We start from the raw sequence: 16,736 nt of genomic DNA, 5'->3' as shown, positions 1-16,736 counted from the left end.
GGCCACATCATTTGGGTTCCACTTAATATTATTTTGACCAGCCCAATTAAGGACCGCTTCGACTAGACATGTTTGTTTGTTTGTATGGCGTCCAGGAAATGTTTGCACATGTGGGCCCCCGTTTCAACGACATAGCATATTCAAGAATTATCCTACTCTATACTATCGCCTCTAAAAAACATACACTATACAATAAAAAGACTCAGGCATAGAAACGTACAATAATCCTACACAATACAATAAAGAACTTATAGCCGAATATACCCATTGGGCATTATAGTTCGGCACCAGTGATAATAAAGCGTACACAGACATCAAATTACATACACTGGACAAATGAAAGTGCAACTATCCCTGGGTGGTTTTGGTAATTTCTAACAACATATAGCTCATTGAGCTAATGCTATTTTAAGATAAATATTTCAGGAAAGCTCAATGATTGGCATGGCATGAATTAGGAATGTGGACCCCTCAAAATGCTAAGGACAAAAGATTGGCTCAAGCTCAAAGCACAAGACTCTACATTTTACTTTTAGTGATCCAAGATCACATTGAGTCCATAGGAAAAGCCAATACTATTAAAAGGGGCTGAGGTGTTGCTTAATGAGTTTCTTGCTCAAAATGCTTAGTCATATGCTCCAAAAACCCTCAACTACTTTCTCACATCCACATATGTCCCAAACCAAAAGTCAAACTCGGCCCCACCGAAACTTTCTATCCGGCGCCATCGAGTTCACTTGTCATAGCCACTGCCACAAACCCTAGTCACTTCGGTCTCACCGATAGGGATCTCGGTCTCACCGAGATGGGATTGCAACCTCTCTGTTTCCCTTCGTAACGTTTCGGTCCAATCGAGATGAGTGATCGGTCCCACCGAGATTGCAATGCAGACTCTCTGTTTCCCCTTCGTAACGTTTCGGTCTAACCGAGATGAGCGAATCGGTCCCGCCGAGTTTGCCTGACCAACTCTCTATTTGTCTATTACCAAAATCGGTCCCACTGAGTTTGTGTAATCGGTCTCACCGAGATTACGTTATGCCCTAACCCTAACGACATCGGTCCCACCGAGTTGACATGTCGGTCCCACCGAAAATCCTAACGTTCACATTTTGAACAAAATCGGTCTGATCGGGTTTTCTAATTCGGTCCCACTGAGTTTGGTGATTTGTGTGTAACGGTTAGATTTTGTGTGGAGGCTATATATACCCCTCCACCCACTCTTCATTCATGGAGAGAGCCATCAGAACATGCCTACACTTCCAACATACATTTTCTGAGAGAGAACCACCTACACTTGTGTTGAGGTCAAGATATTCCATTACAACCACATAAATCTTGATCTCTAGCCTTCCCCAAGTTGCTTTCCACTTGAATCATCTTTCTACCAAATCCAATCCTATGAGAGAGAGAGTTGAGTGTTGGGGAGACTATCATTTGAAGCACAAGAGCAAGGAGTTCATCATCAACACACCATCTATTACCTTTTGGAGAGTGGTGTCTCCTAGATTGGTTAGGTGTCACTTGGGAGCCTCCGTCAAGATTGTGGAGTTGAACCAAGGAGTTTGTATGGGCAAGGAGATCGCCTACTTTGTGAAGATCTACCCTAGTGAGGCAAGTCCTTCATGGGCGATGGCCATGGTGGGATAGACAAGGTTGCTTCTTCGTGGACCCTTCGTGGACTCGCGCAACCGTTACCCTTCGTGGGTTGAAGTCTCCATCAACGTGGATGTACGATAGCACCACCTATCGGAACCACGGATAAAAAATCTCCGTGTATACATTGAATTTGCTCCCTCAAACTCCTCCCTTTACCTTCATGTGCAATTGTTTTACTTTCCGCTGCTATACTCTTAGAATTGCATGTGTTGGTTGATTACTTGATTTGTGCTAAGTTGCTAAAAATCTGCCAAGACTTAAAATTGGGAAAAGGCTAGATTTTTATTTCGTCAAGTAATCTAATCACCCCCCTCTAGACATACTTTCGATCCTACAAGTGGTATCAGAGCTTTGGTCTCCATTTGCTTTGATTTCCATAGCTTTTGGTGATCATAGCCTTGGTTTCACAACCTAGGAGAGTATGGCATCTAGCGAGGGAAATTACCATCGTAGAGGTCCTTACTTTGATGGTACTAATTTTGCTAGTTCGAAGCATAAGATGAAAATGCATATTCGTGGACATAACCCCGCCGTTTGGGCCATTGTGTGTATTGGCTTACAAGGTGAATTCTTTGATGGGAGAGAACCGAACCATGAAGCTATCGCGGAAGAGTTGAAGATGATGCAATACAATGCTCAAGCTTATGATATTCTCTTCAACGGATTGTGCCCCGAAGAATTCAACAAAATCAGCCGTCTTGAGAATGCAAAGGAAATTTGGGATACTTTGATTGACATGCACGAAGGTACCGACTCCGTCAAGGAATCCAAATTGGATGTGCTTCAAAGTCAAATTGACAAGTTCAAAATGATGGATGGTGAAGGTGTCGCTGAAATGTACTCTAGGCTTGCTCTCGTCACAAATGAGATTTCCGGCTTAGGAAGTGAAGAGATGACCGATAGATTCATCATCAAGAAGATCCTAAGAGCCTTGGATGGAAAATATGATACCGTGTGCACATTGATCCAAATGATGCCCAATTACAAAGATCTCAAGCCAATGGAAGTCATTGGAAGAATTGTCGCTCACGAGATGTCACTTAAGGATAAGGAAGAGCTCCACAACAAGTCAAGTGGTGCTTACAAAGCCTCATGTGAAGCTCCCACATCATCAAGTGAGAAACAAACCTTCAATGAAGAATTGAGCCTAATGGTGAAGAACTTCAACAAATTCTACAAGAGTAGAAGCAAGGAAAGAAGCTCCAAGTCGAGGTCCTACAATGACAAGAGATCTTCAAGTCGTGGACGAAATTGCTACAATTGTGGAAGACCCGGACACTACTCCAATGAGTGTACGGCTCCCTACAAAAGACGAGAAGATTCTCCCAAAAGAAGAAGTAGAAGAGAAGAATCACCGCCAAGAGAGAGAAGGAGTAGAGATGATCGTTATGAATGAAGACCCTCTCGGAGAAGCAAGGATTCAGAGAGGAAGGACAAATCATCAAAGAGCTACACAAAAAGAAGACATCAAGCTCATGTTGGTGAATGGGTATCTGGCTCCGACTCCGACCATCACTCCGAAAGAAGTTATCACTCCGACTCCGAATATACTCAAGATGAAGGTGTTGCCGGTCTAGAACTTGTGTCAACCAACTCCTACGACATATTGGACTCACCAAATGAAGGAATTGGGAGATGCTTCATGGCTATAGGTCCAAAGGTAATACACCCCGAGTATGTTGATTTCAATAGTGATGAAGATGATTTGCTAGGAGATGATGATTTACTTGTTGACAACTCTAGTTATGAAAACTATGATGAACTTGATATTAATCATGATAATCAAGATAAAACGAATGACGATGATAAGAAGGAGATTGAGCGTCTAACTAAAGAACTAAACACTCTTAAGTTAGCTCATGAAACTACCTTGGAAGATCATCGAGAACTTTTAAAGACTCATGAGAAGCTACGCCTTGAAAAGCTCAACCTTGAGCAAGAGCATGAGTTCTTAAAAGCAATCAATGATGATCTTCGCAAGAAAAGTTCTTCTTACATTGCCAAGCGTTTACTCTTGTCTACTTACATGCCACAAGTTAAATGTAGCAACAAGAACAAGAAAGATTCTTCATCTAGTAGTAACAACAATCATGCTAAATCCAATGTTGTTGCTTCCAGTAGTTCTCTTGATTCCACTAATGTTTCTCTTAGCCAAGTTACACTTGAGCAAGAAAATAGCTTATTGAAGGGAATTATAGAGAAAGGTGTTTACAAGAGTCTTGCCAGAAGTAAGCAATTTGAGGAAATTGTACGCAAGCAAGGAAGACACCAGAAGAATCAAGGTGTTGGGTTTGAACAAAAGTTCAATGCCGATGGAGTTGAGTGGGAAGAAGATCAATACCCCAAGACGAAGTTTGTTCCTCAACAAGAGAAGTATGATCCTACTTCTTTCCAAGGAACACAAGCTCAAGATGATCTTCCACCACAAGACCACAAGCTAAAAGGCAAGGACAAGCTTCAAGAGGAGATTGATGCATTTGAAGAAGCACCTAACGCCTTGGTCAAGTGGGTTCCCAAGACTACATCAAGTTCCACTTCATCAAGTACGACTACAACTCCAAGGATTCCCATCAAGATGGTGTGGATCCCGAAGAAGAAGAACTAGAGAGTTCTTGAGGGTGACTCCGCCAACATTATTTACTCTTATCATTTTGGCAAGGACAAGTGCAAACAACTCCCATATCTTGCACTAGTTCAAGGAGTCACAAACCCTCTTGTTGGTAAGACAAGGGACAAGGTAACCTAATGCTCTCACGGACATCATCCTATGTGAACATCACTCTATGTCTATGGATATCCTTGTTTGTTCCTTGTGGGACTAACCCGTGTAGGTATTGAAAGTGCAACTCACTCCAAAGGATTGCTCCGAATGATCTACATCAACATTGAGCACCCACATCTTCAACATCTACATGAAGTAATCATCGACAAAACCCAAGGTTAGTTCATCCCTCTTAGGGGGGATATCACATCTAGGGGGAGCTTTACTCTAATCAATTGAGCTAAAGCAACTCTAATGATGTGAGCACAACAATTCTTTATGTAAAAGTGGCAACCCCACTTGTGCTTAAACGATGAGTATGACCTATGATCAAATGTTCTCATTTGACTCCTAAGTCAATATACTCATATATGGATGACCTAGTCATTGCCAAATTGCTTGATAGATGATAGAGTGATTGTGCATGCTTTGTCACATATTTCATTTTTCATTTTATTGTGTGAGCAGGTTGGATGCATATTTTACTCATTCGGGGACATCCATTTGTTGCTTTGATTGTTTGGCTTTTTCTCTTTTGCCAAATGGATGGACAAGAATGCCTAAGAACTCCCTCTAGCTATCTATGCTTTTCTCGTCTCAAACTCTATTCATGCTACATCACAAAGTTTGATCAAGTCAGATTCGAACCACTCTGTGTGAGGAGCACTCGGAGTCCCCGATTCGTCATAGACTTAAACTTCCAAAACCTCTTTGTGCATTTCGGTCTGTCCGAATCATCCATTTCGGTCACACCGAGACCACTAAGTTTATCTAGGTTTTCAATCTCGGTGCAACCGATTTGAACTTTTCTGTCACACCGAGTTGTAGTAACCGCTTGCAATTCTGCATCTCGGTGCCACCAAGTCGTTCCACTCGGTCACACCGATAGGGTCGGGATATATAAACCCACGTGTGAGACTTTGGAAATTTCTTTGAAACCACTCAGCCCGCGCGTATCCTGCTCTGCCGCCTCGGGTCTCCGGATCGTCTTCTCGCCGCCAGCGACCTCCCGCCGCTGGTTTCCATCACCGTCAACGGAATTCTGCCCCTCCGTTGTCGCCGTAGCGAACTCCGTCGAACTAGGGTACGAGTTCGATCCTTTGTGCTATTCTTTTTCCTCTGATTCGTAGCACATTGTTCTGCCATGATCATCACCATGTATGCAAACACTTTATCCACTGAAAACATCCCTTAGGTTAGGTTTGATTTGAAAATTTAGGGTTAGGTCTCCGCAGAACTCATCTCGGACTGACCGAGTTGTAGAAATCGGTCTCACTGATTTGGCTTAGGCCATTGCACTTGCACTTTCGGTCTGACCGAAAACCGCGCATCGGTGTGACCGAGTTCGATTCTCTGTGAAACCCTAGCAGTCTCGGTGCCACCGAACTATGACTCAGTCTAACCAAGTTCACTAGTTTAGGTTCCAAAAGCTGCTTCGGTATCACCGAGTTTACAAATCGGTAGATCCGAAATGCTTTCTGTGAAGAACTAAAACTAAGTTTTTAAGTCATCTGGTTTGCAAAAACTCTGCATTTTATGATGCTCATCCACTCTACCTCATCTATATCTATTCACAGGGTCTGCTGTCAGTAAGTTTGCAGAGATATCTGATCAAAGTGACAGTCAAAACAGGTCTGAACAATAGGTGCAGATGAGTGAGGGTTCAGATCCCTCAGGCACTTCTGATGATGGCAGCAGGAGCACTCCAAGCAACTTGCCAAAGGCAGCCACCAGATCTAGGAAGAAGAGAACCTCAGAATCTGAGGATGAGGATTATGTTGCCACTGAGGAGGAAGTAAGCTCCAAGAAGAAGGTGCTGAAAAAGGAGTATGGCACAGTTGCTGCAAATAAGCCAGGGCTGAATAAGAAGGCACCAGCAAGAAGAATTCCTATGTCTAAGGCCAGAGCCTCTACTCAAGAGACAATGGAGTTCACTCTTGAACCCAAAGAAGGTGGTGAGGGCAAGAAGAGGAAGGAAGGGGTTAAGAAGACCATTGCCAGAGTCATTGGCAAGCCCTCCATGATGAGAGATCCATCTGAAGAAGAAGAGGAAGAGGAAGAGGATGCTGCACCAGCACCCAAAGCTCAGAAGCTTATGGGAGATGCTATAAAGGCAGGGGCTGCTCCATCAAAGCCCAAGTCTGCTCCCAAAGCTCCAGCTCAGAAGCCCCCAAAACCCAAGAGGAACACCAGAAGTATACCTGCTGAGGAAAAGAACAAGGCCCCAGTGCCTGATGCTGAAGAAGAAGAAGATGATTCACTTGTTTTGAGGAAGTTGAAGCCCAAGATTCCTGACCATAATGATGCTCATCCAGTAGCTGAAGACATGCACATCAGAAAAGATGCTGGACTGAGATTGTGGAGATAGTCTGATCCTTATGATGTAAGGATAAGGACAACAGTTGACTACAGGTTTCACACAAAGGAACAACAAGACTTCTATGAAACTATTTTGCTTGGCAAGAAGCCCATTGTTTGTGACATGAGATGGGTTGATTGGGAATTCATCAAGGAAAATGAAGATCACTATCCAGGAGTACATGATAGCTTCAAAGCATGTGGAGTTGACAAATTTGTTGCTCAGAAGCTCACAAAATGGAATGACGAGCTGATCATGCAGTTTTACTCCACTGCTCACTTTTACCCAGATGGAAGGATAGTATGGATGTCTAAGGGTACAAGGTACCAATCCACAATTGAGGAGTGGGCCAAGCTGATAAATGCCCCTGAAGAACATGAAGATGACTTGGATGTGTATGCCACCAAGAAGAAAGGCCACAACTCTATGGCAAACATGTACAAGGAGATCCCAAATAAGGCTTTGGAGACTCATAAGCTTGGATCTGTACACTATCTGTTGTCTGGTCTGCCTACCATCAACTGGATCCTAAGGCACACTCTGCTACCCAAGTCAGGAGATCACAAGATGATCAGAGGGCCTTCTATCAACCTGCTCTAGCTTTTTGATGTCCCTCAGTAGTTCAAGGTTATGAATTTGATTGTAGAGACAATCAAGAGGACTGCTGCTGACCAGAAGAGAAGCTGTGGGTATGCTCCACACATTCAGGAGCTCATCAACTCCAAGATGGGCACAGGAACATATCTGTTGGATAAGGAGCATCTACCCTTACATCCTGATTTTGAAGATAATACTGTTGTGATGAATGAGGAAGACCCCACATCTGCTCAAGCACAGGAGAAGAGAGCCAAAGCAAAGGCTGAGAAAGCAGCCAAGATGCCAAGTGTTGAAGAGGCATCTTAAGTTTTCCTGAAGAGCAAGCAAGATCAACTTGCATATCTGATCCAGTCTACACTGAGGATTGAGAAGGGCTTGGCCACCCTGACTCAAAACCAGGAGAGCTTGGAGAGGATCATAGAAACCAAATTTTATGATCTTGATCTGAAGGTAACTGAGATTCAAACAGCAGTTGAGCAGCTTCAGGAGGAAGCAAAAGATAAGAGAGGCAAGGCAACTACTGATGCATTTGAGCGAGTGCCTAGAGGACAGAGGTCTGCTGTAGTGACAGTGAGAGATTCTAGAGCTACAACATCAGCACCAGCAGCTACAGCTCCAGTGCCACCTCCAGCAGCCACTCCACCAGCTCCAACTACATCCACAGATGCCTTCGTCCTTGGAGTTCTCTCTACACCACCTCCCGAAGACCAAGCCTGAGAGACGCATAGCACTATGCATATTTGAACTTTTTGGTAACTTGTTGCCAAAGGGGGAGAAATATGTATAGATCATAGGCTTCGAGAGAGTGTTTTGCTTCTTTGCCTTTGGTTGAACTTTTTGATTGTGTGCTTCTGTGAGATACTTGTATGATCGTGTGGTTGATCATTTGCTACCTTAATGCTTGTTTGGATGATACTATCTTTTATATCTCATATATGATCATTCACTTGCTTGGTGATGAGTGCATGCTTTTAATTTCCATCATTTTGAGCTCTCCATCAAGATGTATGTGACATAGAAGAGTAACCCATGATCCTAATCGATTGTGCATTTGCATTCAAAAGCAAATTTTAAATAATGCACAAATTTAGGGGGAGCTCTTCCTTATCACATACTTCTCAAAGCGAGGATGTATTTCAATCTTACTATCATTTGTCGAAGCTTTGATCTATATGTTGTCATCAATTACCAAAAAGGGGGAGATTGAAAGTTCAACTATCCCTGGGTGGTTTTGGTAATTCCTAACAACATATATCTCACTGAGCTAATGCTATTTTAAGATAAATATTTCAGGAAAGCTCAATGATTGGCATGGCATGGATTAGGAATGTGGACCCCTCAAAATGCTAAGGACAAAAGATTGGCTCAAGCTCAAAGCACAAGACTCTACATTTTACTTTTACTGATCCAAGATCACATTGAGTCCATAGGAAAAGCCAATACTATTAAAAGGGGGTGAGGTGTTGCTTAATGAGTTTCTTGCTCAAAATTCTTAGTGATATGCTCCAAAAACCCTCAACTACTTTCTCACATCGACATATGTCCCAAACCAAAAGTCAAACTAGGCCCCACCAAAACTTTCTATCCGGCGCCACCGAGTTCACTTGTCATAGCCACTGCCACAAACCCTAGTCACTTCGGTCTCACCGATAGGGATCTCGATCTCACCGAGATGGGATTGCAACCTCTCTGTTTCCCTTTGTAACGTTTTGGTCCAACCGAGATGAGCGATCGGTCCCACCGAGATTGCAACGCAAACTCTCTGTTTCCCCTTCGTAACATTTTGGTCTAACCGAGATGACCGAATCGGTCCCACCGAGTTTGCCTGACCAACTCTCTGTTTGTCTATTACCAAAATCGGTCCCACCGAGTTTGTGTAATCGGTCTCACCGATATTACGTTATGCCCTAACCCTAACGACATCGGTCCCACCGAGTTGACATGTCGGTCCCACCGAAAATCCTAACGTTCACATTTTGAACTAAATCGGTCTGACCGAGTTTTGTAATTCGGTCCCATCGAGTTTGGTGTTTTGTGTGTCACGGTTAGATTTTGTGTGGAGGCTATATATACCCCTCCACCCACTCTTCATTCGTGGAGAGAGCCATCAGAACATGCCTACACTTCGGACATACATTTTCTAAGAGAGAACCACCTACACTTGTGTTGAGGTCAAGATATTCCATTCCAACCACATAAATCTTGATCTCTAGCCTTCCCCAAGTTGCTTTCCACTCAAATCATCTTTCTACCAAATCCAATCCTATGAGAGAGAGTTGAGTGTTGGGGAGACTATCATTTGAAGCACAAGAGCAAGGAGTTCATCATCAACACACCATCTATTACCTTTTGGAGAGTGGTGTCTCCTAGATTGGTTAGGTGTCACTTGGGAGCCTCCGTCAAGATTGTGGAGTTGAACCAAGGAGCTTGTATGGGCAAGGAGATCGCCTACTTCATGAAGATCTACCCTAGTGAGGCAAGTCCTTCGTGGGCGATGGCCATGGTGGGATAGACAAGGTTGCTTCTTCGTGGACCCTTCGTGGGTGGTGCCCTCCGTGGACTCGCGCAACCGTTACCCTTCGTGGGTTGAAGTCTCCATCAACGTGGATGTACGATAGCACCACCGATCGGAACCACGGATAAAAAATCTCCGTGTCTACATTGCGTTTGCTCCCTCAAACTCCTCCCTTTACCTTCATGTGCAATTGTTTTACTTTCTGCTACTATACTCTTAGAATTGCATGTGTAGGTTGATTGCTTGATTTGTGCTAAGTTGCTAAAAATCTGCCAAGACTTAAAATTGGGAAAAGGCTAGATTTTTATTTGGTCAAGTAGTCTAATCACCCCCCTCTAGACATACTTTCGATCCTACAACAAATAAAGCTCTTACATCATGGACACGCATCAACTGAACTTACCATTCGAACTATAATCTCTTTAGAAAATAGGATTGGCCGGATTCAGATAGCACAAATTTCAGTCTGCAAAATCTCCAATTCCTTCGTTGTTACCTCAGTGTCTTGTTTCATTTTTTGACTCCTGCATCTAATACCTGCATGTCTAGTCTCAACTTGTTGATTGTACGTTGAGAATCATGTACATGTTGTCTTGCCACCTCTAGTTGATGCTCGAGAACATCAGCACATTCCAATTCCAATCCATAATCATTCGGTAACGGCCATGCCGCACTGCTCGCAGATCTTTGTGTTGATGTCACTTCATCCTGGAATGTTTCTGTAAGTACACATGACTAGGGCAAAAATATAGTTACAACAGTGAAGCGAGCAAGACAGACTATTTTATACATGGCAAAACAGGACTAAGAATAATGTTACACGTCATGAAGCATAAGCAGGTGATATTTTAAAAATTATAAAAACGGTAGTCTGTGTAGCCTGCATACATAAATCTCTCTTAGCTCACCAGAGGAGCATGATGTTGGGGCCAAATCCAAAACACAGATAGGTTACAAATTTAGACAGCACATTGCGTATAAGTAAGCAAGTAGTTGGCCATTCTGTAGCTCAATTAAAGTCTTAGGGAGCATAATGAACAGCAGAGGGATTCATACAAACCTACTACAGCAAGCAAAGCTATGCAATCATTAGCCTAGTATAAACTAGATTGTGAGCCTCATGCAGTAATAGTTGGTTAATAGACTTCTAAGCTTCAGGCACACTTCGCCAGAGTAATTAAATGGTAAGGCCTTTAATTATGTCAACTAATAGTTATACAAGTACCCAACATCAGGCATCATTGTTTGGGCATCTCATTAACTGAGGACAAATAAAGCAATTGAAAAGAGCAAATTAACTATGCCTGAAACAAACAAGGAATTGAACTGTTGAGTTGGATACAGTGACTTACCTTAACTGGTTGAACAGGCTCAGCGCTGCTCCTACTTCTCTTGCAAGGCTCCTTCCTAACATCTTGTACTTGGAAATCCTCAATCTTATCTTCATTGCACCCCCTCTGCAAGGTGACACAAACTAGTTACTCGTCTCCTTGGAAGATAAATATGCATACTTTCCAGTCTATGAACAACACAAAAGGATGAGATTATAACAGAACAACACCACATAATGAAACATGCCACATCTCTTGCACTTGCACACAATGAAATGAGCATTTAATATGTGTGCACTATGTAAACACTAGGCATACCTTCGAACTGGATCTCCAGGTACTCTTGGAGAGCCTACTTTAGTGTACAACCAAACCTTTATGTCACCTATGAGTTAGACAAGCCCCCACTACAGCAGCCCTTAGTGTTTAAATCGTTGACAAGCTCTGTTAGAGTGTTAGGTCAAGAACAACAAGTAATCAAAGCAAACAGTTCTGTTATAGCTGGCTGATGCAAACAAGCAATTAAACAGATGTATCAAGAAAAGAAGCAAAGAAGGAGGCTTAAAGACCATCGCTTGACTGACCAGATTTAAGGGGCATTTAAACATCATGTGCAACGTGTGAACTAACATAAACATTGCATATTCCAGATTCTACAATGGAATGCACATGTATTAGGTTATGCCATGTATGATGATGCCTAAATGTGCACTATGGCAGGCAGGAGTGATTCATTATTGCACGCACAATTGAATTGTAGGTTAAGGACCAGTTTTATTCTGCCTTTTCAGATCTTATTGTCAAAATAAGCCATAAAAGATGTAAATAAGTCATTTTTGAGTTATTGGCTTGGGCTTAACTTATTTTGCTTTGGAGGGGGGTGTTTCAGGTAGAAGCTCACTAAAAATTGAAGTGAAGGGGAATAGTGAAATGACTCTGTTGTCTGCCTATATTACACTCAAAATGCAATTGCCCTGCCCGCTTGCATCTCCTCTCCCCTTTCCTTCTACCTCGATCCCCTGCCTGCAGCGATAGGGTTCCTCCAGCGAGCCATCGCCACTGGTCCCATCTGGCCTGGTCCTTGATGATGCTCTATCCAGCTAGGCTACATGGCCAGCGGGTAGGGCCAAATCTCCCCGGCTGCTCCTCCCTCTGGCGCCGACCCTCATTCTCATGGTCTCCAGCAGCTGCTCCACTGTGGTCCGTCCAACGCACTACTCCGGCGGGCGCCGCACAACTACGGCTGATGCCACACTATGGCAGAAGGCACCTTATTCCCCCTCCCCTCCTCCCAGGCAGTGGCCTCGAGGTGTTGTTGAAGGATGAGCTCATCCAACAAGGTGAGGATCTCCTCTGATTTTTTGCCAAATTTTCATTCTGATCCACTATACGATGAATTGCTATGAGCTGCTTCTGATGCTGCTATATCATGCATTGCTATGAGCTGCTCCTGCTGCTGCTAAATGATGAATTGCTATGAGCTGCTGCTGCTATATGATGAATTGCGATGAGCTGCTGCTGCTTCTATATGATGAGTTGCTATAAGCTGCTCCTGTTGCTATATGATGAATTGCTATCAGCTGCTTCTGCTGCTGCTATATGATGAATTGCTATGAGCTGCTCCTGCTGCTGCTATATGATGAATTGCTATGAGCTGCTGCTGGTATATGATGAATTGAACACTGCTGCTGCTGTATGATGAGTTGCTATGAGCTGCTGCTGCTGCTATATGATGCTTTCAGGTGGTGCTGCTATATGATAATAACCAGCCACTTGGACCATCGAATTTCAATAAATAATTGTTCTTCATTTAAATGTGGGTCATGCGTTCTTCATTTAAATTAGGCAATGGGATCTCTATGGAAGACATTGACCAAAGTAGATTGTGCCAAGTAGATGGTATCTTTATATTTTCTTTTTGAACAAATAGTGATGGTCTATTTTCCTATCATATTAATTACTGCAGTGGGTTCAATTTGTGATGTTTGCAAGTCAAATTAATTTTCATATGGGAAAAAATGACAAAATATAATGCAATCTAGACTTTTCACTGATCATACCAAAGATAAGCTGAAAAGGAAGGCAATGAAAAGAACTGGTTGGCTTATTACCTGGAGCTTATATTCACATGTGCTTATTTTCTTAGGATAACTCGTAATAACTGTCCCTAAGAAACTTGGCCAATAGAACTGACATACAAATAACATGTCACGATGATTGCAATGGAGGAGTGACCTACCATAGCACACTGTATAGGCTCATCACCGCCTCTCCTTTTTTTTGCGATGTTCCATGAAATTGCCACATACATCTTGTACTTTTTCATTGTGTAACCCTATCTGCAAGTTGACACGGCTAATTTCAGACATCTCTACATGATAATACGTTGCATATCCCTTGCGCATATTTAAACCACCAATTAATGATTGTGTGCGTAGCATAAACTAGCCATGACTCTGTGTGCTGGACTAGCAGGCACTCTAAGTGGGCCTAATGTAGTGCACTGGAATTCCTTCATGCCACCTACGATTTTGTGTAATGTACTACCTCTGTTCCTAAATATATGTCTTTGTAGAGATTCCAGTATGGACCACATACAGATGTATATAGACGCATTTTTGAGTGTAGATTCACTCATTTTGCTTCGTATGTAGCCTATAGTGGAATCTCTAGAAAGACTTATATTTAGGAACAAAGGTACAAGGTAGTATCATGTATGACCTCTACATATCTAATTTAGCAGGCAGTAGTAGAAATCATTGTCTGCGCAAAGGGATTACTGGTCGAAAATCCTAGCAAAGCACGCTGGCAGGCACACAACAATACAAGAGAGAGAGAGAGAGACACACTTACAAGATCATAGCAATGCCTCAATCCAGGATCTTGGTTGGCCAAGCTGTTAGATCCAGAAGAAACATCGTCCTTGTAGTTTTTGCCAGCTGCATAATAGGTAACAACGACATGTTAGTATATTTGAAGTACATCGGGCAGGTGATGCTGGACGGGTTTAAAGGTCAAGTACCCAGGCTGTGGCGGGTGCTTGGCATCTTGCCAGACGGTGGGAATCAGGTTAGAAACGTCAAGGGTGATGATGCTGCACTGGCTGTCGGGGTCCGGTAAGGAGATCTAGAACTGTCGAGTAGGGTGTTTGTGGAGCGGCTCCGGTAGGGTGGACTACGGTGTGGGCGAAGCGGATCTGGCCGTGGACGAGGGCGTCGGTGAAGCTGCTCCGGTGGTTGGGTTAAGGATGGTGTCGATGATGCAGATTTGCGGCCGTGGACGGGGCGTCAGAAGCTGCTCCGGTAGGTTGGATGAGGGTGCGACGAAGCGGACCTGTGGCCGTGGACTTTTGAGTTGGCAAAGCGTCCCTGGTAGGGTTGAGAATGGTATAGGCGAAGCTACTCTGGTAGAGTTGACGATGGTGTTAGTGAAGCGGCTCCGGTAGGGTTGAGGAAGGTGTCGACGAAGAGGATCAGAGGCCGTCGACGGGGGCATCGGTGGGGCGGCTCCGAGGGGTGTGGACGAAGCGTCTCCGGTGGGGAGTACGAATAAGCCGTTGTAGATGCGCTGCAGTTGACGAGAGTACCGGCGAAGCAGATCCGGCGCCGTGGACAAGGCCGGCACTTAATGGGCTGTGGTACAATGGTGGATGAGCAGACTACTTCTTTCTAGTGGAGTTGGGAGGGGTAGATGCGGCCGCAGAAGCAGATCCGGCGAGGTGGACGCCGTTGGCAGTGAATGGGCTCTAGTATGCCGGTGGATGAGCAGTCTAGGGTTTTGAGAGGGGAGGGGAAGAAAGGCCGATGAAGTACGGACGACGTGATGTAAGATGTTCCGGTGTTGTGGAGTTAGTCGTTTTTGCGGGAGGGGGAGAGGAAATGGGGGTGCCATGTGGTGGGGGGAACCGGGAGTTACCAAAGCAGCCCCGACCAATTATGTAGATGAGGGCGGTATTGTTACTATTGTTCTCCATGCACCAAGGACAAAAGGGGAATTTCGAATGCTAAAGACTAGGTGGCGGAAATTTTAGAAGGAGGCGGGAGATTTTGCCGCCCGCGTGATCGTTCGTATCCAGTTTCAACTAATTTTGGACCGTGCTAGCGGGAAGGTCATGCGAGACTATGCACACGGGGCACGCGTCAGGAGTTAATAACTGGTGTGAAGTCCACCCCAGAAAAAAAGAGAATAACTCGGGATGATGCGCCGATAACTTGGACGTTCACACGGGCGCGACCAATCGTACGGGTGTAGAGGCGTGTTCACAAAAAAGGGATGAAACGCTCAGCCTATGTATTTATCGTGTAAATAGATAATTTGGTGCCATTGGTTATTTACTTTAAACATAATACATTGACGTGTTAGTGTAGAGGCGCACAAAAAGAAATGGATATTGTAGTCCCACAAAAGAAATGGATATTGTAGTCCGCTACTTAAAAGTGTTACCTCTTATGATTATATAGCCTCCATTTCATAAATTGCGTACTCGTTAAATTCATATATTAATATTATTTATATTACTTCATAATAGAACCTTAAATCATCCAAGACTAATGAATTTGAATGCAAGAGTAACAATGGTGCATGTACATGATAGCTACATTGGTTGTTTGAAGAAACATCACTGTAACTTTGGCATGCACAATTGAAAAGGTTTATTTAGATAGAAAAAAATGTGATATGTGAGTGTCCAATCTTTATAGCATTGAATCGATATTGTACCTTTGGCCATGATACGAAGTAGATATTGATTTATGTTCAAGCGATGCACGTCCATGATCGCTAGATAGTGATACATGAATGAATTGTGCAATCTCTCTCACACGCATACATATCTCATTTCCCCGTGGGCATCAGAATCACACACGCGCACTTCGTGTATTTCTCTCCCTCTGTCAAGGTTAGAATTCGTCTTTCTACCCCGTCCTAAAAGTATCTCACACAGGAACACACACGCTCTCTCTGTCGAACACGCCCACCCCTTTAATTCCGCCCACCCACAGCCACTAATGTCTCAAAGGATAATTATGTCTCTCACACATATGCCTAAGGTTAACTCGAGTTCCGGAACCATATGAATACATACAATGGGATTCCAGCAGAGCACCTTTTGTTTTGAGATTTCGCTCTCTCTCTCTCTCACACACACACACACACGCGCGCGCGCACGCGTAGACATTGTTTATCGCTTCATTTTTTCCGGCACTTGCATGCACACCGTTTATTTATCTCCGTGATGCTTTAAGTATGCCTCACACACATCCTATCTACCTATCCCTTAATATAGATATGTGTCACACAAACTCCTTCTCCCTACTAGCAAGATGCGCATGCGTTGCACGGAACATCAAGATGCATTTGTATGAGTAGTTTATCTTGTGGGAGAAAAGGATGAATGAGGGAATGCCTTATTTGCAAATGTGGAGAGGGGTGTGGGTATCCTTTTTTGCAAAATTGCCATAGTTTCCTTCCTATCCGTCAGATATAAATCGGATGGCCTATATTATAGGATGGCAGGAA

Source organism: Aegilops tauschii, chromosome 7, assembly GCF_002575655.3.
Source record: "Aegilops tauschii subsp. strangulata cultivar AL8/78 chromosome 7, Aet v6.0, whole genome shotgun sequence".
Classification (NCBI taxonomy): domain Eukaryota; kingdom Viridiplantae; phylum Streptophyta; class Magnoliopsida; order Poales; family Poaceae; genus Aegilops; species Aegilops tauschii.
Note: the sequence above shows the minus strand (reverse complement) of the source record.